Below are 26,065 nucleotides of genomic sequence, written 5' to 3' on the forward strand. Positions count from 1 at the left end.
TCAGAAGTTAGGATTTGGCAGCGCTACCATGAAGTAAATACCCTTTACAAGTATGTAGGGACTACATGGTACTAGGATCACATAATTGGGATGGTCTAACTTAAACATTCATTCAAATATGTAAAGGCAATGCTAACAAACTGAGTGAGCATTGACAATGACTCTGATTACAAGTATTTACGTTTGTGTTTTGATGGGAAATGTCTATTCCTGTGAAAATCAGCCTTACGAAGCCTTTCCCTGTGTCTTACACATTATTCCACTGCTGAAGTGTGATCCATGGTTGTGAGTCTGCAGAGAGTGAGAAGCCATGCAGTGTTAGTTGAAGAAAACATTCTAACTGCTTGAAGGTATCAAATGGGGAACAGTTGGAAAAGCAAGCTTGATTAAAGACAGCCGACATCTCTCAGGAAGGGGAGTAGTGCCTAAATAATTTGTTGGAATTCTTTGAGGAAACCATTGCCCTAGTGAGTCAGCCGGGGGGGGAAGGGAAGAGATTAGAGACTGAATTCTCTGGGGGAAGTGCTCTACAGAATTCTCCACTGTGGCTTAAAATGTTTCAGGTCTGAAGTCATGGATGTATAGGGCAGTTGGCAGATTGGGCTAAAATGTTGGCAAAAGGGGGAGGGGAAGACAGGGTAACTGTGGACACAAACATGTCAGTCTTGAAAACAGGGCAGCCAGGGAGGTCAGGGAAGAAGCTACATCTGGCCTAGGAATCTGGGCTTGCAAATGACTAAGATTTTTTTTCCCTCAAAGTCAACAGGGACGTGATGAGGCAGGGTTGGGGACTCAGTCAACCACAGGTAGACAGATCCTTCCACCACTTGGAAAGGCAAGGCCTTCTCACATCCTCAGCAACACTTCCTGACTTTTCTTGTTTGAGTACCTCACAAATAAATCCACCAAGACTTGTGTCTACTTTCTGCTGTGACGCAGAAACTACATGGGCATATTCTGAAGTGAAACTAGTGTTCTCCTTTTCTGAATCTGTAGAAAGTCATAAAGAGAGTTAAAACGGAACCCATGAACTGGAATGTTGTTCATACTTATAATCCCCAGGACCCAAGAGGCTGAGGCAGGGTGATCCCTGAGAGTTTAAGGGCAGTTGTAAATCCAGTGTGAGGTCTGATCACAGACAGAACAAGCCAGACCTTCTTCCTCGCTCAATGACTTAACACACTGCTACCCAAGGGCTGACATCCTGAGGCTGATACGATCCTGCTCACACTAACTTCTACCCTCACCCTGATTTGACTATTGCAGGGCACTGGTCCCCAGCAGGGTCTAGGGAAAGGAAAGTGAAGGTAAGAATTAACTATTTGTTTACAGCATGTGTACCTTCTACAAGAGGAGATGAAAGAACTACTCACGTGTCTTTGAATGTTTTCCTCTTACAGGAAAAACTATTTGTTCACATCTATCCCTTCAAAACCCCCTCATAGGCTTTGGATAGCATGTATGTTTTCTCTGAAGAAAGACAACCAATTAGACTTTTGCTTAGAATTACATTAACAAGTTTGGGGAAGTGGAATGCTAAGAAAGTACATTGGATGAGGAATTTCTGGGGAAATATTTTCAAAGAATCCAATGCTAATGAGAAAAGCAGTGAGTGCCCACAGTAGGACTGAAGGATGCCCTCAGTGCCTCCAAGCCTGCACTCCCAGGGAAAGCCACTTGGAGCTCTGGGATGGGCAAGGCAACCATTCCGCAGGCTGGACTTTGTCCTGGGTCTGCTGAATGACAGCAATGCTTGCTAAACTCTGAGGATGAGGAAAGGCCATTTCCAATATGAAAAGTGGAGTTTCCTATTGTAGTTATTTCATATTGATTAGTTAAGAACACTACAATGGTCTGTTTTGGTGCTGGGGATCAAACCCCAGGCCTTGTACATTCTAGGTGAGCATTCTACAACCCAGTTATACCAGCAGCCTCCAACACAAGAAGTTTTAATGCATTATTGTTGCGTGAAACTGAATTTCTTGATACTCACTGAGCCAGGTATTGCAACTCTGAAACTGAACACTGGGCAGCCATTCCTCTAGTCTAGTGGGTGAGGTGAGCAAAGGAAGAGGTTTTCATCACAGAATATTCTTCTTGAGACACACACACACACACACACACACACACACACACACACACACACACACACACAAGCTCACGGTGCTGGGAGTATCTCACCTGATTTTGCAGTTCGGGAATGACATCTCCCAAACATGGCAGCTCAGAAAATCTGTGTGTCTACAGTGCTTGTAAGCTGGACTTACGGGGAGGGGGAATTTGTGAGGAAGAGGGGACCACATGTGTAGAGAACAGGTTCTCTCTGAGACCTGAGTAGATCTGTACAGCTACAATAGAGTAAGGAATAAGCGGGGAGGGTCAAGCAGAGAACATGGGGCAGTAAATTCACAGTCCAGATGTTTTAGTCAAATGGTAAATTTAGGAAGCTCTCAGGTGCAGTGGCTCACACTCATACTCCCAGTGTGAGGGGGAGGAGACTGGCAGGGTCTCTGGGCTTGCTGGCCAGCTAGTCTAGCCTAATTGGCATATAGACCAATGAGAAACCCTGTTTCAATGAAGGTGGATGGCATTATACAGGATGACACCCAAGGTTGCCCTCTGACATCCGAACACACACATGCACAAATGCACATGCATCTACACACGTGTGTACTTCCCCACAAACACACAAACATATACATAAAAATAAAAACAACAAATGGGTGGCTTAACTAATTATTTTTCTTTGTTATGGTACTGGGAATTGAATCAGAGGCCTCACACATGCTAGGCAAGCTGCCACTGTGCTGTCATCTCCAGCTGTCTATCTCTTTTAATTTTTGAGACTGTCTTACCTGGTTGCCCATAATGGCCTTGAACTTGTGAACTTTCTGTCTCTAGAATAGCTAGATTATGTGTGTACCACTAGGCCTGCCTATATGTCTTTAAATTAAGGACATGATAATGAAATAAGTAAACCAAGGATTTCAAAGCCCCCCTCATGCTGGAGTGCAAGTGTTATAGTCTTGGGACTGCCATAACAAAGGACTTCTGAGGAATGGCTTCCACATGGAAATGCACTGTTTAGAATTCTGGAAGCTGGAAGTCAGAATCTGCAGGGTCGGTTTCCGCTGTGATTTGTGAAAGAAAGCTCTGTTTGAGGACTATCTTCTTGGCCTGTTGATGTTCAGCTTTTGTTCATTTGGTATTTTGAACCCTACTATGTGTCTGCCTCCCAGTTATCCCCTTTAATAGGAATATCAGTCATATTTGATTAGAGCTCATCCTAATGACTTTATTTTAACCTAGTTACTTTGGAAATGACTCTATCTCCAAAACATGGTGGTAGTTTGAGGGGCTGGGGTTAGGAATTCATTGTGAGCTTTTAGAGAAAAAACGTCAATGGATGTTCTCCAGGCTAAGTGGATCAAAGTTTTGCAGCGGATAGAGAGCATTTGATTTACAAGAGGTTAGCATGTACCTGGAAGAAAAGGGAAGAGAAAACACAGCAAGAGAAGAGGAAGGGAGGGAGGAGGCTGTGAAGTCTAGACTTGGCCTTTTTTTTCTACTCTGGCCTCAATTTGCCCCCACTCCATGATTTTTGACAGACTAGCCTAGCCGTACTGAAGCCCAGGGAGGAATGGCTGCTTTCACAGATAAGCAAAAGGTTGAAGTCACTTCCTTTCTCTTTCTTTACCCTGTCTAATAGCCATCTTCCTAACAAAGAAGATCTCCAAATAAATGCCTCCCGCTAGTCAGGGGAGAGCCCAGTCCAGGCTTAATTTTGACCTTGGCTCTTTGGCGGGAGTCCCCTCATCAGGGTATTTCTCAAGAAAAATGTGCTTTCCCCATCCTTGCCTCCCACAGCAAATGGCCTTCTTCCTTGGGGCTCAGACACACTGATGCTGTCAGAATGGTGTAGTGTCAAAAGGACCATTTGAAACAGCCACACATCTATTCAGTGCAGACAAAAGGAAACCAAAGGAGACAGTTGCAAGACAGGCAGATCCCAGGGATCTCTGCAGAACCCCACAAGGAGGGCGCTTAATCAGGCCAAGCGATTAGAGGTGAATTTTGATATGCTCTTTTCAAGATTTCGCATAAACAGAGCAGAGTGAAAATTTCTCTTTGCCTCTGTGTGCAGCATTTTATTAATTGTCTTAAGGGATTATCTGGAAAACGCCAGCTGATTGGAACCCTCACCGTTGTTATTTAGTTTCCAGATGTGCTCTGATATTCTTTGGAAAACATCCTCCATAATTACTATCTTCAGCAGGTTTTTCAATCTGTGGAGATCCAGGGACTGTGTGTTATTTCTCCTTATACTTGGGATTTCCTTGATCTCTTCCCCCTTTTGATAACTGATGTGATCTGTTTGTTTCAGCTAAGGGAGAAGAAAATTGTCGGTTTTTTTTCTCTTTTTTTTCTAACAAATGGCACCTGTGACGCAGGAGGGGTGGATTGGTTCTCCTACCTTCTCTGGTAACTCTCATCATGAAAGTAAGTGAGACAAGAGGCAGTTAAAATTGAGGCTGGTAGGCAGCTATCTGTTCTTCTAGAAAAATGGGTCAAAAAAAAAAAAAAGCCAAACAAAGGAGGATAATTTTCTCTGTTAAAAAAAAAAAACATGCAATTTTGGAAATTCATTTTCAAGGCTTCTTGCCCCTTCTTCCTCAGTAGAGGCTGAGAATTCATATCTACATCACCTAGCAGTGCACTTGGGCTCATGTGGCTCCATCTCTATCCATGCTGGAGGCCAATGCGTGGAGCCCAAGACTAATGCTACCCATTGAGGAATATGCACAGGGGTCAATAATACAATGGCAGAGTGTCACCCCTCCACAAACACCATCTTCTCCACTGGGAACTCTGGATGAATTGGGACATGATGTTTTAATTTGAACTCAAGAACAGGCTGAGCAATCCATAGAGCTCCATTTGTGAGTAGTGTTGACAATAAGACAGTTGTATTGTTGTTTACGCCCAGTTGAGCTGTATATATGTAGACATTGGGACAGTAACTGGGATGTGGTGGAGAGCTATATTTTTTGACAGAAAATTGATTCCTGCCTGGCTCTTGACATACATTTCTATATACATAGGGCATTCAGTGTCCCATTGCCAAATGCAGAGATCTGCCCACAGGAAGTCATTTTCATTCTTGTAATGTCATGAGCCACTGAAACAGAGATGACATCTATTTGAGAAAGAAAGAATGACAGTCAATAACAACACTGTGTCAAGCAGTTTGTAATAGTTAATTTTTGATTGTGAACTTAACTAGCTTAAAAAATAGGTAGGATATTAACAAAGTGTGCCTTTGGGCATGCCAGTGAAGGCCATTCTAGAGAGGTCTAAGGGTAGGGGACAACCTGCCCTGCATGAGGGCAGCATCATCCCATGGGCTGGGATCATAGACTGAATAAAAAGACAGGAGAAAGACAGCATTGTCCCAGCATTCTGCTTTCTGTTTCTTGACCAACCAAGATATGAACAAGCAGCCTTATATTCCTGCTGCCAGTTAGAAGCTGTGCCTGCCCTGTGATGATGGGCTATATACTCAACGTATGAGCCCTAACAACCTCTTCCTTCCTTAGTTGCTTCCTGTCAGGTATTTAGTCACAGTGACAAAGTCATCCCCGATTACCACATCCTAAACACTGTGCTAGACTCTATGCCCATCACTTAATTCTCTTTGCCATCTTGAACCATTGCCTTAGGAAGGTAAAAAGAACTGTGCAGTCTTCCTCAAAGTGGGTAGGTGCTTTGAAGGCCCATTACAATGCATCTGGCATCAAAATCAAGGCTCTGGTTCTATATCACATGTCAAGTGACCTGATGTTTCATTGTGGTCATTGAATGTACCACAACCATTGAATGTACGTGGAGCTGAGCCTTAGCAGTCTCAGTAGTTTTGTTCTACAAAGCTGCTGCAAATGTTCAATCAAAGAAGGCTGAACTGTTGCTTCTAGAGCAGTGATTGTCAACCTGCAGGTCTCGACCCTTGGGGCGGGGTTAGACCACCCTTTCACAGGGATCACATATCAGACGGTGAATATCACATATTTACATTACGATTCATGAAAGTAGCAAAATTACAGTTATGAAATACCAATGAAAATAATTTTATGGTTGGGGCAAAGTGGGGAACTGTGTTAAAGGGTGGCTGCAATAGAAAGGTTGGGAACCACTGTTCTAGAGGACACAGGAGTTGTTCCTGAAGTCTTTGATCACATTTTCCCCTCACCAATAGTGCAGAACCTTGCTTTAGATGTGGGTAAAAAAGGCTATTTGAAGAGGCCTCATTTCATAATGCTGTTTATTAACAAATGATGAACTCTTGGCAAACGGCATGTTTAAAGAAAGCTTATCTAACACATTCATTTCCTTCATAAAGCACATCACATTCTTGCACTTGGGAACATACAGCACTATACTTGGGAACATTTTATTTTAAATAGCTAAATCATTAACAAAGTGAACCAAAACACTAAATCTTCTTAACTCTGCAAAAAACAAACAAACAAACAAACAAACAAAAAACCCCACTCATTTTTTAATATGGACACAGAGACAACAGGGCAGAGCATCACCTTGTCCAGGCACAAGTGGGAAGTTGTGAGTTGGGTGGCTCACAGTTTTTGCCATTCTGTGCATGTCCATGAATTTGTGCCAGTAATATTGATTTTTATCAAGCGGGTGAATTTCTAACTGCAAATCTATGATAATGAAGACTGACAACTTCCTGACAGCCATTGTGCTAGCCCCGTCAAGGAAATCCCAGCTTTCAGAGAGGAGGTGAAACATTGATCTTTCAGCCCAAATGTCTGAATACAAATGCCAGGGAATCATGAAATGCATCCCTTTTGTTTTTTCTTATTCAAATCCTCTGCCTCCAAAGTTACATTATTTGGTTTCAAGTAGACTTTTACTAAGCACATTTATCAAGACTGTAGCTTTTAGAGAAGAGCTCGTCAAACAGTTGTACAAACAAAATGCTTGATTCTGTTTGAAGTTCTTTTTTTTTTCTTCTTCTTCTTTTCTTCAAATTAAATTCAGGTTAGCAGACAAAATAATGGGTTTCACTATGGCATCTTGTAGATATATGCCGTCTCACTTTGTTCTCAATTATTCCCCCCCAACACTACTCCTTTTCCCCTCTGGCTGGTTTACCTTCCCCCCTTCAGCCTTCCCACACTATATTTAATTCTATCATCATGCTTCTGGATGCCTCGGGATAATGGATCTGCTCATTCCAATCAAGAATAAAACCAGGCAACACTTCAGCCCCACTTAAGGTCTGGGTAGAACAGGCTCATTGAACATCTCATGGCCAACAGTAGACCCCATCTTTCCTAATGACAGGGAGATGAGAACTGAGGTGCAACATCTACCCCTCACCACTCACTGGACACACACAATCAGAAAGCTTTCAGAAAGCTCTATGGGACATGGACCATGGTAGGAATTTTCCTCCTCCATATCTTCCCTTTATAATTAACAAGTGATAATTACTTGGCTGTGATCCCTGAGCATCTGTGGAAAAGAGGATGCTTTTGGAAGACTGGCTTTCCTTTTGCAATCTTATGTCTGTTTCAAGGCTAAAATAAATCTTTGGACCTGACACTCCAGGTTCTTCATGAGGTAGACCCAATTTTGTTCTGTGCCAACCAAAAAGGAGTTTATTATAGATTAACAATAAGACATGAACCATACACTGGATGAGGTAAAGGGGCTATACAAAATGACAAAGCTAACATCCATGAAAGTAGAAGATGGAGAGGACATGTGTAGCTATGGCTCCTTGATGTGGTGTAGATCAGAGAGAGTGTATCAGCTTGCAACAAGAGGGGAGCAGATGGAGAGGAGGGGAAGGAGGAAGGAAGAATGCACCAGGGAAGGAAAACACTGAACTCAAAATAAATAGATCTTCCTTCCTTCATTCCTCCCTCCCTCCCTCCCTCCTTCCCTCCCTACCTCCCTTCCTCCCTCTCTCCCTCCCTTCTTCACTCTATCCCTTCCTTGCTCTCTCCCTCCTTTCTTCCTCCTCCCATTCCTGAGAGAGAGAGAGAGAGAGAGAGAGAGAGAGAGAGAGAGAGAGAGAGAGAGAGAGAGAGAGAGAGAAAGACAGAGAGAGAATGGACATGGAGTAGGTGGGGTGATGGGGGAAATTATAAAAATACATAATATGAGAAAAATGTTTTTCTGATAGAATAATAGTTCTTGGATAATGTGGACTTTCCATAGCTTTGGGGAAAGGGAGAGGTAAAAAAGTTTGCAAATGGAAATGTGTGTAGGATTGGTGGCACCATGAAGAAATACATAGCAGAGGGCAAGGTGGTTCATATTGAATTGTATGTAAATAGGACATCTGAAAATAGGCAGAAGAACTGAAATTTGGTGGAGTAGTGAACAGCCATTGAAGGCTTCGGAGAAAAGATGCCAATCAGCCACCTCCTAAGTGGACTGCAGATGAGAGAGATAGGTACCAACTGATTTTTTTCCCTACGCATGTATATGTCTTTCTTCCTTTCTTTCTTCCTTTCATCCTTCCTTCCTTCCTTCCTTCCTTCCTTTCTTTCTTTCTTTCTTTCTTTCTTTCTTTCTTTCTTTCTTTCTTTTCTTTCTTTCTTTTTCGAGACAGGGTTTCTCTGTGTAGCTTTGGAGCCTATCCTGGCGCTCCCTCTGGAGACCAGGCTGGCCTCAAACTCACAGAGATCTGCCTGCCTCTGCCTCCGGAGTGCTGGGATTAAAGGTGTGCGCCACCAACACCCAGCGTATATGAGTGTTTCTAGTGAGCCTTCATTTGGTGTTCAAGAAGTCTTCATCGGCTAGCCACTCTGTGCTAGATAGTATGGAAAATGATACAGCTATATGAATAGATAAGACTGAACCAAGGTGACTCAAATGTATTTTAATACCCTGTTTTCCTGCTCTTCTGTTTTGACTCTATGTCTCAGAGAGAAGATGCTCTCTGGAGCCACTCAGCAGTGGTTCTGATGCACAGTGTTGCTAAAGGGTGGGTGGTGTGTCTTCCTCACTTGGATGTTTTTCTCCTTAGGTCAAAGCTTGGGGAGACAAAGAACATGCTTTGTGTAAAGACATAAAATTTCTTTTTATGTCTTTGATAATGTCTGTGAAATGCAACTCTATCTACATTTTCTGGTCAAGCTTATTATAGTGTGGTGACACAGGCGTGCTCCCTTTCTTACAATGAAGTAAAAGGGACAGATTTGTGCCCCTCCCATTTCCTTCACAGCCACAATGTTAGCCCATTCCATAAATCACAACAGCTGAGTCCATCTTAATGGTATAAATATTTCCATAATTTAGATGCACTCAGTAAATTGTCAGATAGTTATTAATAAGAACAAGATGTCTTCTTGAAATTCTGGCTTTGACAACAACACTTAGGATGTGGCCATGGAACATGTTACTTTCAATTCATTGTCTAGAATTCTCCCTGGCAGGAAATTGGAATTTCCTAGAAACTCGTTTTTTAATTCATTCTGGTGCCAGCATTAGTGAGTGACAGTGTTTGCCTTCATATTTACCAGATGTTTTGCTCATATATTAAATCTATTAATTTACTTACCCGTGTTTTAGTATGTATGTATGTATGTATGTATGTATGTATGTATGTATGTATGTATGTATGTATAATTCCATCTTCAAAACCTGGCGAATACCCTAGGATTTAAAGCGTCCTTGTGGTCTCTGTGAGAATGTGTTTGTCAGACTCTAGGTGGCGCTCCACATCCGGCTTGGGAAGCAGGGCAAGGAGCATGTCCTTAAGGCTTGGCATGGAATGAGACCCACAGGACCCACACAGACTGGACTAGGGAGGGAGCTTTCCGTGTGGGGGTGGAGGGTGGGGTAGAGCAGTATGTGTGCTTGGGTTTCGTTTGGGGAACAAAACAAAACACCATATTTTAATGTAATTTAGTTTTAGATTTCTATTCGGGTGGGAGTGGGGTGGGGTTGGCGTAAAAATATCCAACTTGAACACCACCCTTCTCATCTCCTGGACTGGGTTGGTATCGCTTGCATTTCTTCACAGTGATGGATCCTGGTCGTAACAAAGTATTTGTTTAATCCTTTCCCTGCTTGGAGCAGAGACCGAGCCACACTCAATTTGGTTTTCATTCACTTGCCCACCGTTTCGTTCATTCGCTCCCCTGTCCTTTCACTTTGACCACGCTTCGTCTTCCCATCATTCACTCTTATCCCTGTCACTATGCCATTTTCTCTCAGTCCTCCTGCCTTTCCGTCCTACACTGACCCACTCCACCTCAGCATCCCCCCTCTATCGAACATGGGATTTTAAAGTGAAGAAGCATTAATTTGAGAAAACGAATGTCTAAAGATTATCTATAACTAGACTCAAAATTCAGAGTAAGGGTACTCAAAGGTGGGGCAGGGGCAGAAGACAAAGGGCAGCCCTCTGTTGGTTTCTCTAGGAGCCCTGGCTCTCCTGAGCAGGTGTTGTACCTCCTGGAATTTGGCAACTGAAAGCTGGAAGCCATCTGAGCCTTCACAGCTGAACTGTCTGGAATAGGGAGAGTTGGCGGTGTCACAAGTGGTGTCTTAGCTCACTTCATTAAACTCCTGGACTCTAGATAGAATACAATACTTAAGGCTTTCCTAAGCTAGATCCTGACCCTTGCTGTGCATTTGCAACACTTGAGGGCTTTCCCGGAGCTAGATCCTAATCCATGCTGAGCAAGGTCGTCGTCATCGTCGTCGTCGTCGTCGTCGTCGTCGTCGTCGTCGTCGTCGTCGTCTTCTTCTTCTTCTTCTTCTTCTTCTTCTTCTTCTTCTTCTTCTTCTTCTTCTTCTTCTTCTTCTTCTTCTTCTCCTCCTCCTCCTCCTCCTCCTCCTCCTCCCTCCTCCTCCTCCTCCTCCTCCTCCTCCTCCTCCTCCTCCTCCTCCTCCTCCTCTTTTTTTCTTTAAGACGTGAAAGGAAGGAAGGAAGGAGAGGAAAAGAAAAAGGGGGGGGGGAGGAAAGGGAAATTAAGCTAATTTTTGGAACATACCAATTGCTGTTCAGAGAGGCCTAACTTACTGGTTGTTTAAGCACAGTTCGTGTTGATAGGAACTGAAAGCAAAAGTGATGTTGGCAGCCCCTTGCTTCCCCTGAAGTGACAGAGTGGAAAGCCTGGATTTGGGAAGATTGCATCCCCCAAATCCCTGCATTATTTCCAACCACAAAAACAAAACAGAGGGTCGGGAAGGAGCTCACAGGCACCGATGCCAAACCTCATTTGTTCAGATGGAGATAATGGGGCTCACCCGTGAGTGACTTCATCAAAGCCCCAGGCAGCAGAGCCAAAATCCAGTCTTCTGGCCAGGCCCACACCCTGCCCACTTGCAGGAGGCAGCTTTTCTGCTTGAGTTTAAATCACAGACAAAAAGGTCCTTCATAAATGTATTTTTCTCAGCTTTGTTGTTGTTGTTGTTATTTGAGGCAGTGGTTCTTGGTGTAACCGTGGCTGTCCTGGAACTCACCCTTTAGATCAGGCTGGCCTCAAACTCATAGAGATACACCTGCCTCTGCCTTCCAACTGCTGGGATTAAAGGCGTGCACCACCACAGCCTGGCTAACTCTCACTCGTTTGCTTAAAAATCTCACCAGATGCCCAGTTTATAATGATGAAGGAAAAATAGTCCGTTTTTGTTTTAAAGCTGCCCAAAAGGAAGGAAAACTTGAAAGGATATAAATGTCATGTCTCCTTGTGAGCGGGAACTCATTAGTATTGTAGAGGTAATAAAAAAGGCTTTAGATGGGTTCCTGTTACTTCCACATGTAGAATGTGATTTTGAAATGATTCCAAAATATTTCTCAAATGTTCTCACCTACAATAGATGCATCTTTCGTGTGAGCTGAAATGATTGACCCTTGGGAAATCAAGTGGACAAACCTGCCAATAACATGAATCATTTTGTCTACTGCCTTAAAACAATTGGTCTTACATCCATTAAACTAATTAAAATAGTTGGGTCCTACCTATCATCTCAGAAAATCCAAAGTCCTCTTTTAATTATGTCTCCCATACCAGGGAAACAATTCTTGTGGAGGAGACTAGAATTGCTTCAATCTCTTAAGATAAAAATCCAAAGAATTACATGAATAAAAATTTCATTAAGAGACTTAATATTTTTAGTCAGTCTTTTTAACCTATTAAAGCATTATATTCCAAAAGTCAGTGAGTGAATGAGTTATCTGGAATTTGGAGTGCATTTCCCCATCGACATAATTTCTTCCATAGTAGTTAGTTCCCAGATATCCCTTCCATCCCATTTAATTCTCAGTACAGCAAGCAGCTGTGTATCTTATAATTATTGCTTTAATTGTAAGATTGGTCCATTAGTTGACCTCAAACAAATCATCAGGTTTAGAGAGCATTAGAAATGCTAACGTCTAAGAGAACAAGCTTCAGTTAAAGATATTTGAGACAGTAGGTGGGGGTCTTTATGTCCTTTCAGTAGGAGACTTCTAGGTACTTTGCCAACTTGGGAGCAATACCAAGTCTCTAGTATATTTACATTTCCTCTAACCAGTATGGCTAAGGTCCCTGGTCCTGATGCAGCTTCCGCTACCATCAGGGGAATGGGACAGGAGAGATGGTAGAGCTGAGATCCTTGTACATCTGTGCACACAGAAATTGCCTAATCTGCAAGCAGAGATGAGGGGAGTAAGGTCTGACGGAGAGGAGGTAAAAGGGGACATGGGTCCAAGAGTTCTCTGTGCACATAGAAGAGTGCAGCTGGTTTCCAGAAAGTTCAGAAGGGAAAAGAAAGCATTAGCACAGTGGTTCTCAACCTTCCTGATGCTGTCCTTCAACACAGTTCCTCACGCTATGGTGATCCCCAACTGTAAAATTACTTTTATTGCTACTTCATAACTATAATTTTCTACTGTTATGAATTGTAATGTAAACATCTGATACTAAGGATATCTGATATGTCACCCCCGTGAAAAGGACACATCTTGACCCACAGGTTGAGAATCTCTGCATTAGAGTGTAAGCTGTTTGTAAATAAGCATATTTAGGATTTTCAATTAATGTGTGTCTGTTCCATAGGAACAAGGGTTTAACAGGACCTAAACTCATGTTTAAATTCATACATATCTATGATGGCCTATGGTGTCCTAGAGCTGGGACAATGGGCATGAACTGTCAAGCCATCAGGCTTTACCTTGTGGGGATGGTAGCCCGCATCTGTGACTTTGATCTCCTCATTTGATCTTCACAGTGATCTGCAGAGTAGGTATTATTATTACTATCATATTTTACAATTAAGGAAACTGAGGTACAGTGAGGATAGTCATCTCGCCCTAGTCATGTTGTTAGTCAACAGTCACCTGCATTTGAACCTAGGTCGTCTGAACACAGAATATAAACTCATAATTCTCATCTTCCACCCTGTCCTAACATTTCTATAGTTGACTTTTCTGCCTCTTGCCATCAATCTTCCCTCCCTGATTCCATCAGGGACTTGCAAGGCCTTCTGGGAAGTGGTTGTGAGTGGAGGCTGGAAGTGAAAACAGGATCTAAGGCCCTGGCTTCTGGCTCCCTTCAGATTCTCCAGCTACTGTGAAGAAAGTGCATCCCCACAGAGAAGTTGTCAGACTGGAGGAAAATTATGACAAAGGGTCTCCTAAAAGGCCTCAGAAACTTGGATTTTATCTCATTCCACAAGCCAAAGGCCACTTTCTTAAATCAAAGACCGACTCAGAGTATGTCTTTATCAAGTACTGTTTTGACATCGCTCCTCTTTGTTCAACTGGACAGGCACTCCCATTGTCCCTTTCAATAATTTTTAAACAGTCCTGAACTTTGGCTTGGAGATTGTCCTTTGAAATGACTTTGCCTCTCTGGATATATTAACTCATAGTTTTTTGTTTTTACTTCAACCGGCAAAAGTTACTGTCCCTCATAAAACTTTACCTTCTCTTCTTCTCTTAGCCATCATATAAGCAGTTCCTCTTGATTATACATACCCCTTCTCAAGCCATATCCATTACTCTGTCAACTCTCCATGAAGGTTAATCTGCTAGTGAGAATTTAAGTGCTCTCCAGGGTAGAGTAGGAAATGGAGGATCTTGGATGCTGAAGTCAGTCACTCTGGGTTCAAATCCGGTTTCTTCCATTAAGTAGCTGTATCATAACAGGCAAAGGATTTACCTTTTCTCAGACATTGTTTCCTTACGTAGAGCATGGATACACTGTTAATATGACCAGCAGACACTTGTTTGAAAGACTGACTTAGATGCAGAAAGTAAGAAACTTACTTCAAAATTAAGCACACTATAAACTTCATTAAGTGTTAGTCAACATTATCACAAATCTCTTAGAATACAAATGATCAGATATCTGTAGAAAATGGGCACAGAGAGATGCTCAATATGCCAATTTTTTTCATGAGAAAAAAAAGCTAGAAACAGTCATGCTCAACCATTGTTGACTATGTAGCCATCCATAATAATATTATGAAACATCCAGACGATATTGTGAGCTTTATAAAAATGAGCCACAAAACCTGCAGAGTGAGTGTGGTATTTAGAGGGAAATATATGCTATGAAAAGTTGAGTTCATCTATAAGAACAGTAGATAATAATCATTTAAACAGTGAGGATTTTGTGTAGAGTGGATGGGAACTGGGATTAATAGTGGTTTTCACTTTGTTTTGTGTTTTTCTGCCTTTCCTATATATGTAATTTTGTAGCTAGGAAGATTACAGTCTGATGAAAAATACTGTATAAAGATTTCTGCTCCCCAATATTTTCCTTCTGGCTCCAATTAGTTCACATATCCAACCCATGTCACCCTTTCAGCCTTTCCCACTGCCTGTGGACAGGGTTTCTTTCCTGCTTGTTTAAATGGCAGCGGGACCAGGCAGGAAAGAAACCCCATCTACAATTGAAAATAGATTTATGTTGCCTGTGCACAGCAGCAATTAGTTTGGAATAGTTGGCAGAGTCTATGGTTGGTGCTTAGCTGTGTTTGTGTAGGGTCTTATTCTCTCTCTCTCTGTCTCTCTCTGTCTCTCTGTCTCTCTCTCTGTCTCTCTCTCTGTCTCTCTCTCTCTCTCTCTCTCTCTCTCTCTCTCTCTCTCTCTCTCTCTCTCTCTCTCTCTCTCTCTGTCTCTCTCCAGACTGCATTTCCATGAGAGTGTTTTCCAGTTTTCTCTGAAATCGTTCACGTGACTTTAGAAGGTCTTTGTCCTAAATGTTAACAAAGGATGTGGTCAGAGAAGAAAACAAACCCATACCAACTGCTTCCTTGTGAGCATTTGCACCTACCAAGCACCACGTCTCAGAGAGGCTCATAGACTATTTGGGAGTTTTATCTGTCTCTAAGACAATACTGTGTGCTTATGTATTATGTGTTTACGGACTCCATTTCTTTGTGGGACTGAGAAATACCATTTTCCCAAGGCGCCTTGCCTTGAGAAGGAGTTCCATAGCTGCTCTAACCCATAAAATGAGAGCGTACTTGCAGTATTAAATAATTTTGTGGAGTCCTCCATACATTCTTCTTTTCCCTGTTAGGAAAACCTGGATCCCTGAGTTTCTATCTAGCTGGAAATCACCCAAGAGAATTACCTGAAGAGCAATACCTGAAATGGAGGATGTATGTGAGAGAAATGGACCATTTGCTACATAAAGCATTGAAATGTAAGGGTGGATTGCAGTAACCTAGATCTCAACTAATAAAAGAAAGTGTCTGTATGTTTTATATAAGATATACACATATATCATTAAAGGATTCTGGGTAACATATCCTAAGTATATATAATAGATAACGGAATAGTATATATGCTGTGCATATAGACTATGGCATATATAGAACATAGAATCTTAATATATAATCTTTAAAAATTGTTGAATACATTATCCTCACATCTTTTGCTTGTCCTTTACTCAGTCCTGTCAGGAGCTTTGATGAGTAGTAACATTCAGTTTTGTGTTGTGGTTTAAGGAATTCAAATGCAGAGCCATGGCCTCATCTGACCTAAGCTGGAACCAAGAGTTTGGAGCTGTCCATCCAGGTTCTCTTTCTCTGTGGGATGCTGTAGGAGTCTGGCTATAGTTAATGATTAAATTATTTATAGAAGAGAAGATAGGTTGTGTAAATTATTTAAGCAGTGTTTCAAGACTGGTCCATAAGAAATTGATACGTTTCTCATGAAACTGAGCTCCAAAGGTAATCAACTTTGGGAAATATAGAGGCAAGCAAATAAGACCAACAGTTTTCTATTTGTTGTTGCTGTCTAGGTCTTTGGCTTGGGATTCAGACGCTCACTCATTGGATGAGGTGTGTAGCCCACCTAACTATGAAGCCCTTTCTTGATGGAGCCATCATGAGAAGAGCTGCAGAAGCACACCCTGAGGAAAGCTATCCCCGGTACAGCTCTGGGTCTCCAATGCACACTGGATCCTCCTTAGTTTAGTTTGTCTGCATCCACTTAGGAAATTTCTCAGTTAGTGTTGCAGCAGCAACAGTCGCAAATCATTAAACTAGAGTCACAGGGAACTTTCAGTGTAAGACAGAAATTCACGTATGCTTCCGCTTGTTCCAAACCAGAACAGGGCACATTTTACTGCAGCTGAAAGAGAGGAAATGTAAATAAGAATGGGGGGGGTGAAGAAAGGATGTACACTGCCCAGCATCTTTTGAACCAACTGACATATTCAGCTCGGAGCATTTGGGACTTGGATCTGCAGATGGATTAGACATTTATGAGCATGACTGGCATGTAAATTTATGTGAACTAGAACAAAAAAGACACAAGGAAATAAAGTCTCAAGTTCCAGGATGTAAATTGATCACATGTGGAGGGAGGGGCCAGATGGAATTCCCACCTCACTCCAGCATGGCTATTACACAATGGCCAGGTGCAGCAGGCTGGATGTTCCCTCCTTATTTTCTTTTCCCTTTTCTTTGGCATATCTGATTCTGCCTAAACATGAAGTGTGGTATTAAACCACACAAACAGAGATCTGATCCTGCTGGGCAACTCCTACTGAAAACCAAGATAATGCAAATATTTTCAATTCTTCAAGTTAAATCCAGACTAAGGATTGTGCATTGTGCATGATCTCTCTGTTCTTGTATTAAAAGAAGTTTTTAGTTGTATGCTTAGCATGAAAAGAATTTAAAATTCCCAACCTACACATTGTTTAAACAAATAAAGAGAATTGGATAGTTTCCACAAGGTAAGCTAAATGCACCTTAATTAGTGGAGACTCCTGAGCTAGAGCGATTCCAATCTGGAAGGACCAGTTATTTGCAAGAAAGAAAGAAAAAGACAAAACAAAACCCCCACTCATTCCTCACATTTTAAGCAGAAAAATAAAATGTGCTTTTGAGCTGCAGTCTTCTGAGCTGGCATGATGATTGAAAGTCCTGGAGGAGGGGATGGCAGATTTTATGGGGCCGGGGGGCTGGGTGGGTTTTCTCAACCTCCATCTTTCCATGGGAAAATCCGTGAAAATATTCAACTCTAATGGTTCAGTGAAAAACATTTGGGCCCCAGGGAATGAACAAGAGTTAAGTTTTATTGAGGGAGTCCCATCTGGGACCAGTGGAATTAAGAAACAGAACCATGGGAGACAGGCAGCAAGAAGAATAGCAAAACCAGCTTCATGGTACAGTGAGTTCCTCTTTCAGACCATTACTAATGGTAGGGATTTCTGCACTTTGAGGAGTGGAGAATCAGGCGGGTCAGGGATTGTAGGCTCCCCCCTCTCTCTCTCTCTCTCTCTCTCTCTCTCTCTCTCTCTCTCTCTCTCAGCTGTAGGACTCACTTTCTCACGTAACTGAGTTTGTGGTTGTGTGATGGTCCCACATCCCTAATATGTCATTTGCTTTGGGGAAGAGTTTTCCTCTGGTACCTAGGAATGTTTCTTGACAACAGCAGGCATTGATGTTCATACAGGTTCATTCTCTGCCCTTTCTTCCCATGATAAATACTCAAACTTCTAGACTCACTGTCATCTCTTTCAAGTTATTTTGCTCCTGGCATTGGCTATGCAACATGGTCTGCCCATCTCTCTCTTGGGGATTCTAAGACATACTTACTTTTGGGGATAAAAAGAGACGGATTTATGGTGGGAGACTTTTCCTTGGACTTGTACTATTACCCTTTCTTACTGTCTTGACAGGATGTGATGCTTAGAATTATGACAGTCAATTTGTGACCACGAGATGACAAATCTGAAGGACAAGGTCACCACGATAAGGTTGACCAGAAGGACAAACCGAAAATCTTTGAGTTTGTCTGGTCATCACTGACTCTGATTATAGTCATGGGGCCATGTGCCTGCTGATTTCTCGGGAAGGCAGTTTATCACAGATTTCCAATGCACCCCAATGTCTTCTAACAGTTCATTTATCTTGTGACAAGGTGATGACATGCTTTAGTGAATACAGAATCCTGAATCACTGATGGCCACAGATATATACTAGCATAGTCCATGGACAAAACAGAAAACAAGGGTCTGGGAATTCATTGGTAATGTTGGCAGAGGCTAAGGTACTTTCAGTAGTTCTGAGGGAGAGAGCCACCAAAACAACATGAGAATGAACTGGAGGATTTTTCTCTGTATTTCCATGCTTCTTTTCTCTTGTCCTGCCCTTCTCTCTCTCCCTCCCTCCCTTCCTCCCTCCCTCCCTCCCTCCACCCTCTCCCTCCTTTTTCTCTCCTTCTTCCTTTCTGATTCCTTTCCTTGTTTGCTTCCTTCTCCCCCATTTATTTATTTATTTATTTATTTATTTATGTGTGTGTTTGTATGTCTGTGGTGTGTGCATGCATGTAGGCCAGACATCAATTTGGGACATTTTCCTGGATTGCTTTCCTGGTTTTTTGTTTTGATTTTTTGTTGTTGTTGTTTTTTGTTTTTTGTTTTTTGTTTGTGAGTGTGTGTTGGGGGAACAGGGTCTTTCACTAAACCTAGACCTTTTTGTTTTGATTAAACTGGCCAGTCAAAGAGTTTCTAAGCTCATGGGACTCACTTGTCTTCCCATCACCCCAGTGCTGGCATTCTAGGTACTTGTCATCATACCTCCTTTGTCCTACTGGTGCTATAGCCATTAAACTCAGCGCCTCACACTTATGCAGCAAGCCACCTCCTCAGACCCTGTTTATTTTGTTGTTGCATTTACTTTAGTTTCAGAAAGCAACTTCTAATTTTCTACTTTGTCTATGCTGATGTTACTTAATTCTTCAAATGGTAAAGAAAAAAAAAGAAAGAAAGAAAAGAAAGATGGCCAACTAAGTCATAGCACTGCCAAAATGTATATACAGAATTCAGGACCTGCTCTATTTACTAAATAAAAATTTATGTCATCTCCAAATATTCCACCCCACTTCCCAACACTGCTCAAATGTTACATTCTCTAGTAGCCAAGGGCCTCCTAGAACATCTATGTAACAAAGTGACAAAACTAAAAACCTCAAGAGAAATTCTTATTCATGGGAAGATACCAGGTTTTTATTAACAAAAATTTCATACAATGTATTTTGATCATTTTCCCCTCCCCCAATTCATCCCAGCTCCTTCCTACCTCTGTACACACCCAATTTCATGTTCTCTCTGTCTCAACAAAAGATCAAAACAAAACAAAAAGACAAAAAATACCAAACCAAAATAAAATAAAACATAAAGACCCCTGTTCCAAACAGAAAATAAAACATGGAATCTGTCTTGTGTTGGCCAACTACTCCTGGGCATGGGGCCTGTCCTCAAGTATGGTTGATACACCCAGTGACACTCCACAGGAGAAAACTGATTTCCCTTTCCCAGAAAGGACCTATTACAAATGGCTTTACGGTAGGGATGGGACTTTGTGTCTACCTCCCCTTCTCAATGCTGGGACTTTGGTTTGGTCCTGTGCAGATCCTATGTATTTGGCCACAGCCTCTGTGAGTTTATATGTCTTCCTGTTGTGTCTGGAAGACCCTAGTCCCTTCTGAAAAGAGCCCTGGGCCTTGTAGAGAAGGGTTTGATAATCCCATTTAGGACCAAGTACTCCAAAGTCTCTCACTCTCTGCCCATTGTCCAGTTGTAGATCTCTGTTAATCACCATGCACTTTAAGAAAAAGCTTTTCTGATAAGGGTTGAGCAGCACACTAAGTATAGCCAGATGCCACTGGGAGTCATTTTATTGCTATGTTCCTTTAGCAGAATGATAGTTGTATGTCTTCCCCTAGGGACAATGGCCTATCTTGTTTCAAGTTCTTTGGCCACTTTAGCCAAATCAGATATGGATTCTATCTCATGGATGTTTGTTTACTCCAATAGCATTTGTTTCACTATTGTACCTGATTGTTGTTGGTTCTTTTTTACCCTTTTGTGGAGTCCACCACTTAGCTCCCAAATAAATCACACACCAAGTCTAATTCTTTCTTACCAATGCCCAGCCTTAGCTTGGCTTGTTTCTAGCCAGCTTTCCTTAAGTTAAATTATCCCATTTACCTTTTGTCTCTGGGCTTTTTTCTTTTCTTCTTTCTATACATCTTACTTTCACTCTTACTTCTTGGCTGTCTGGGTGGGTGGCCCCTAGTGTCCTCCTCTTCTTATTCTATTGCTCCTCAAAAAAACAGGTGTCCCTCTGCTCAGCCCCCACTTAAGAACCTTGGCTACGACCTGGTTCTTCCCTACCTCTTCATGTCAGCTACTTGCTGACTCAGCCTCCTAACCACAGGTTAATTTTATTTAATCAAACAAATGTAACATGTCTTTGCATCATTAAACAAATATTCCTCAGCATAAATGAATGTGACAAATCTTAAATTAATATTCCACAACACCTGATTATCTTGCAGGCAGATAGCTGTTGTAGGTTGCAGGACTTGTAGCTGGGTGAGATATTGATGATAACCTCTCTGGTAGCATACAGAATACCTTCCAGTACCATGAATGGTTATCAGTAGGGGTAAAGCTTATGGTTGGGTACACTTTAATTTCTCCAAGTTCTGTGATGTATGTAAATGTTGTCTTCAGCAATAGGGCCTTATCATCAGGTTATGGAGAGAAACCAATAGCCTTGGCAATAACCTGTGATGGTGTGTGTGTGTGTGTGTGTGTGTGTGTGTGTATGTGTATGTGTGTGTGTGTGTGTGTTGGGGATGGTCTACAGGAACAAACCTATTACATTTTATTATTATTATTTTAAAAGTTCCTGTCTGGAGATGGGAAAATAGCTCAGTCAATAAAGAACTTGCTATATAAATGTGAAGAACTGTGTTCATTATCTAGCATAGAAATAAATATAAAGCCAGGTGCGGCTGCTCGTAGTTATAATTTCAGTGCTGGGGAGGTAAAGAAAGAGAGCTGCTTGGAGCTTGCTGACCGTGCAGTCTAGCATAATAGCCTGAGATAATGCCTCAAAAAACAAAGTGGGCGGCTCCTGAGGAGTGACACCTGAGGTTGACTTCAGGTCTCCAAGTGCATAAGTATACATAAGCATTCACCTACATACCTGCACATACACAAACACACAAAAATGAACTTTAAAACAAGCAAACAAATAAGTAGAAGTTCCTATCTCGATTTCCCTTTTGGAAGAGTTTGATTTTGTTATTTATGAGCCGGGTGTTGTGGTGTGTGATTTTATAACTGAGTTCAGATGGAAATTGTTTCTTTTTTTTTTTTCTTTTACATTTATCAAGTTTTTGGTAAATAGCCAGAACACACTGGGCTTAGAGCACAGAACCCAATCCCAATTCAGTTTTCTGGAGGGTATACATGCAGCTTTTATACCTGCAGTGTATACAAGGAAATAAAAGCCTTCCATAAAAATGCTGCGTGCACCATGAGTTTTGGGATTGTGGGTTGTTTTTTTATTTGTGTTGTCTGCAATGGCTTCTTTTGCATTTGTTCTTCAGTTAATGAAAGGGAAGCTTGGCTGACATTAAGCAAGAATGGCCCTGACCAGCATACCTTGTTTCAGGTAGCCAAGCCTGTCTACTATAGGACTGTTTTTTCATGCCAAATGCTAATTTTCCAAATGTCACCTTCATTCAGTAACACACAGACAAGGCCATGCATAACCTCTCCTCAAAGTATTTTTTAAAAAAAAGTCTTGGCTCCTATGAAACAGACAGAGTGACCCCTAAAATTCATCAGCCAGCAAGCATCAGTTGACTTTATGGCTCAGGAGACTAAGTGTGGTTCAGTACCCTTCCTGACCGGAATGCACACAAAACAGTGTTTTCTTGTGTATCTATTTTCACACAGAAGCGGGAGCAACACTGGTATTCCACATCACTGTAGAAGAGATTATATTTTAAAAGATTATGGAAAGGTGATTGATCTCATTAACCTTCATGGAATTGCATATTTAAACAACAGTGGAATTCCACCACACATCCAATAGAATGACCTAAATTCAACTCTGACAGTTCCAGTGAGGCTGTGGATGGGTAAGAAGCCTCATTAGTTCCTTGTCAGGATGCTGCTCTGGGGGAGACCTCTGGGGGCAATTTCTTACAAAGCTAAATGTAATTTTTACCATCCAGCAATCATGTTTGCTAATATTTTCCGGAATGAGTTAGAAGCTGAGTTCCACACCAAAGTTCAGAGTAGCTTTATTTATAATTGCCCAAACTTGAAAACAACCAAGATACCCAATAAGATAAACTGAGGCAGATCCATAGGAATGAGCTACAGGGTATGGAGGAAACTTAGAGACATCAGAATCACCAAGCAAAAGAAGCTTATTCATCCAGAAACACTATAGACTATGTAGTTCCAAGAATGTGTGCATTAAGACTATGGCAGTAGAAAAACCCACGATTGCCAAATGCTCATAGTCAGGTCAGGAGAGATAAGTAGGTGGGGTTCCGGGACTTGTAGGACAGTCAATTGTTCTCCAGGATTACTATGAGGGCAAATAGATCTCATTTCACATCTGTCAAAACCTGAAGAGTTACCATGGAAGACCGATTCATAATGGTAGCCATAGACTTGGGTTGATAATGATGTGTCAATGCTGTTTTATCAAGGTTAGCAAAATGTAGAGTGGGTCATTGATGATGGGAGAGGCTGAATGTGTGGAGGGTGCTACATGGGAATTAGATACTTTCTGCTTCACTTTACCATGAATCTGAAACTGTACTCTAAAATGAAATTGACTAATTGAAAATAAACCAATTCTTTAAATAAATTTTAAAATTACAAAATCGAGTAGGAGTTGCCACATAAATAGGTTAATTAATACAAGTTGTGATTAAATTATATTTTAGGATTAAATTCAGTTGTATATGACGGGGAATACATTTACAAAAATAGGGGCCTAGGCAAGAGAAAATACCTTTCTCCCATATAACAAGCCCATAGGAAGCCCTGGATGGTAATGGTGATTCCATTCCATCTGTAAATTCCAGAGATTTTTACAGATTTTACAGATGCTATTCTGTGATGAAGGGTGAGAGAAAAGAAACCCAACTTGCTTTTGGTGTGTAGTCTTTATTGCAGCAACAGAAACTCAACTGAGACACACGGCCACAACTTGGTCATTGCCTGAAAATTTCACACAAAAATATGAATATGCCCAGCAAGTATGCTCAAAGAGGCCCTTCTAGAATAAGGATGCTGTACCCAGCAGAATGGAGGGAAAAGTACAGTAAGAAGTGGTAGAGTAGATGTCAAACAGAGTGTGAGGACTAGGTGTGAGGACTGGCATAAAGAAAGGCCAGTGGCTAGGTGACAATGGAGACTGTGCCTGTCTCTGGTCCACTTTTAGAGTAAGTGCAGGTGCAGAAAGTGCTTTGGCAGAAAGAAATGGATGTGTGTGGTTGAGGATATCTCCCAGGAGGCGACCTTCTCTCCTTACAGTCTGCTCACCATCCCTATGGGCTAGGAGGTGGGGGAGAATTCCATTACACACACACACACACACACACACACACACACACACACACACACACACACACACACGCACACACACTTTGAGTCTCTCAGGCTATGTGAGAATTTTTTTCTTTTGTATTTATGATAAAACCTCCAAATATGTATCCGAGTGGGATTACCAGGCTGGGTTGGATCCAAGAGACTGGTTACTAGAACTATTTCTCATCATAAATCCCCAAACAAGTTGAGTTTTTCACTTCCTCTCCTAATCTACCATGGAGCACAGCCGAGTGGCTTGAAGTCATCTACTTCTTGGCAGTGGCTCCCATCCCGAGATGATGGAGCGATTCTTTTCCATATACATCATTATTATTTCTAGTATAAATATTTATCAGGCGCTCACTGTGTAATAGAGAAGAGACCCTGCTTGGTGGTCTCCCCAGCTGAACAAAACAAACACAAAAAGGGAAGAGGTGGGAAGGGACCCATAGCTGGTGGGAAATAATAGGAGTAGATTCCCCTCCTCAGCCCCTTGATCCGAGTCAGACAGGCCTTAGGTTTGATTGTTGTATTTCAGATACTGTGCATGCTGTTGTGTTTGCTTCCTGTATACTGTGCACAGTCTGCTGTTCTAATCCGTTTGCCAGTGTAGCCCACCAAATGTTCACAGTCATCCTGTGAAAGGGATGCTATTGTTATCACCGCTTACAGATGAGGGAATTGAGGCAGAAAGTAATTTGCCCAAAGTTAACAGGCATTGTGGCTCTTGAGTAACGGCCCAACAGAAACACCTGATGTCAGAGATGTCCCACAGCCGCCCTGCCACAGGGTTATAGTAAAGGAGCTGAATTTGAGAAGTGGCTGCCCTAACCGTGTTATAGTAAAAGTCCACACTCTGTGTCACTCCATTAGGGCTTTCTTTTCTTAGCTAAAGTCAGCAAACCACTTTGATGGTGCCATTCTTTGTTTTCTCCCTGGCTATTAAATAAGAGCTGCACCTCAAGAGAGAGAGTTTTCACACAGCCAATAGCAGATGAAGAGGTGAAAGGGTGACCCAGGGCTGGTTATCTCACACGTAGTTGGTAGCACAGATACATGTTTGAAGTAACAGGTAGTTCGGTACCATCTTGGGAAGGTGATGGCTCAACAACCTTCCCATGCTGCCCTACCCCTGCCACGAATGGCATTTCCTTTTTCTCTCAGACATCTCTATTTTACTTAGTTTTCACACCAAGCTCTCTTGGTCAATTTCCCTATCTCTGTATTGGAAAAGAGTCCCTCAGTAGAAAGACTCTTTTCAGGTGGGTAATTCCATCACAGCCCCAGAATACAAGTCTTAATGCTTGTATTAAGAATGTTTTATTCTCACCTATTGAAGAACAGATTCCTCCTTGCGTTAATTCCTCCATAAAACTGTGTGCAGTTCTTTGTCTGCATTCCACAGATTACTTTAACTTTTTTGTTGTTTCCTCAGGGGGAACTCTGGAGTGTTGTTTTATTACAGGATTGATGATCTCTCTCCCTGAGAGTGTCAGTCTTTTGAGGTCATCTTGTGCCTCACAATACTCAATAATCAGTATCGGTGAGCAGCATTTTGCTGAATGAGTGACTATGGTCAGAGATTTGTAGCATTTGTCCTATGCTTCTCCACCGAAATCTTTCTGTAAGCAGATGAAACATTAGGTTATATTAATAAGCACTATTTTATAGTAACCCAGGAGGAGGGAAGAGCAGGGTATGTCCTTATTTGTTCTACTACAGAAAATTAAGTTTATCTAAAGAAGGTTGTGCTATAGGGAACTCCACACAAAAAAAGAACAAAGTAATCAAGACTCTACAATTTTCTACAAGTCTGTGAGTTTTAAGAAGTATATACAGGCGGGCTGGAGAGATGGCTCAGTGGTTAAGAGCTCTCACTGTTCTTGTGGCGAATGTGGGTTCAGTTCCCAGGAACCACACCTGTCTGCTAGAAATCTCCTACAATTATAGTTCCAGGGGATCCAGTGCCAAATTTGCCTTCAGGGGAATCTGCACATGTGATACACAAGACATTCAGGAGTGAACACACATGCACACTCACATGCTTAAAAAATCTTTTAAAAAAATCAAGTACCTGTGTAGTATGTCATGGTGTCAGGTATAATAGAAATAGAGGCAGAGAGGGGTTCAGCTAAAGACCATACCAAAAATCATTTGAACAG

The 26,065-nt window shown here is 41.8% G+C and overlaps 2 long non-coding RNA genes across 16 annotated transcripts in view; one reads left to right on the plus strand and one right to left on the minus strand.

Annotated features, from left to right (window-relative positions):
* LOC118238231 overlaps positions 1 to 17,384 on the plus strand; it is a 54,318-nt gene extending 36,934 nt beyond the window's left edge. The window contains exons 3-4 of the long non-coding RNA XR_004772113.1: positions 15,558 to 15,683; positions 16,284 to 17,384. This is a non-coding gene — a long non-coding RNA (uncharacterized LOC118238231). The remainder of the gene's footprint in view (positions 1 to 15,557; positions 15,684 to 16,283) is intronic.
* LOC103163365 overlaps positions 1 to 26,065 on the minus strand; it is a 59,032-nt gene that overhangs the window by 1,707 nt on the left and 31,260 nt on the right. For 5 of the 15 annotated variants that reach the window (XR_004772100.1, XR_004772099.1, XR_004772101.1 and 2 more), the window contains 2 exons: positions 25,234 to 25,525; positions 12,330 to 16,615 (listed from right to left, as the gene is read on the minus strand). This is a non-coding gene — a long non-coding RNA (uncharacterized LOC103163365). Of the gene's footprint in view, positions 1 to 1,544; positions 5,198 to 11,621; positions 16,616 to 25,233; positions 25,526 to 26,065 lie in introns of those variants that run through there. The other 10 variants (XR_004772098.1, XR_004772109.1, XR_004772108.1 and 7 more) reach the window with 6 other exon arrangements.

The sequence above is a fragment of the Cricetulus griseus genome (assembly GCF_003668045.3).
Source record: "Cricetulus griseus strain 17A/GY chromosome 1 unlocalized genomic scaffold, alternate assembly CriGri-PICRH-1.0 chr1_0, whole genome shotgun sequence".
NCBI lineage: Eukaryota > Metazoa > Chordata > Mammalia > Rodentia > Cricetidae > Cricetulus > Cricetulus griseus.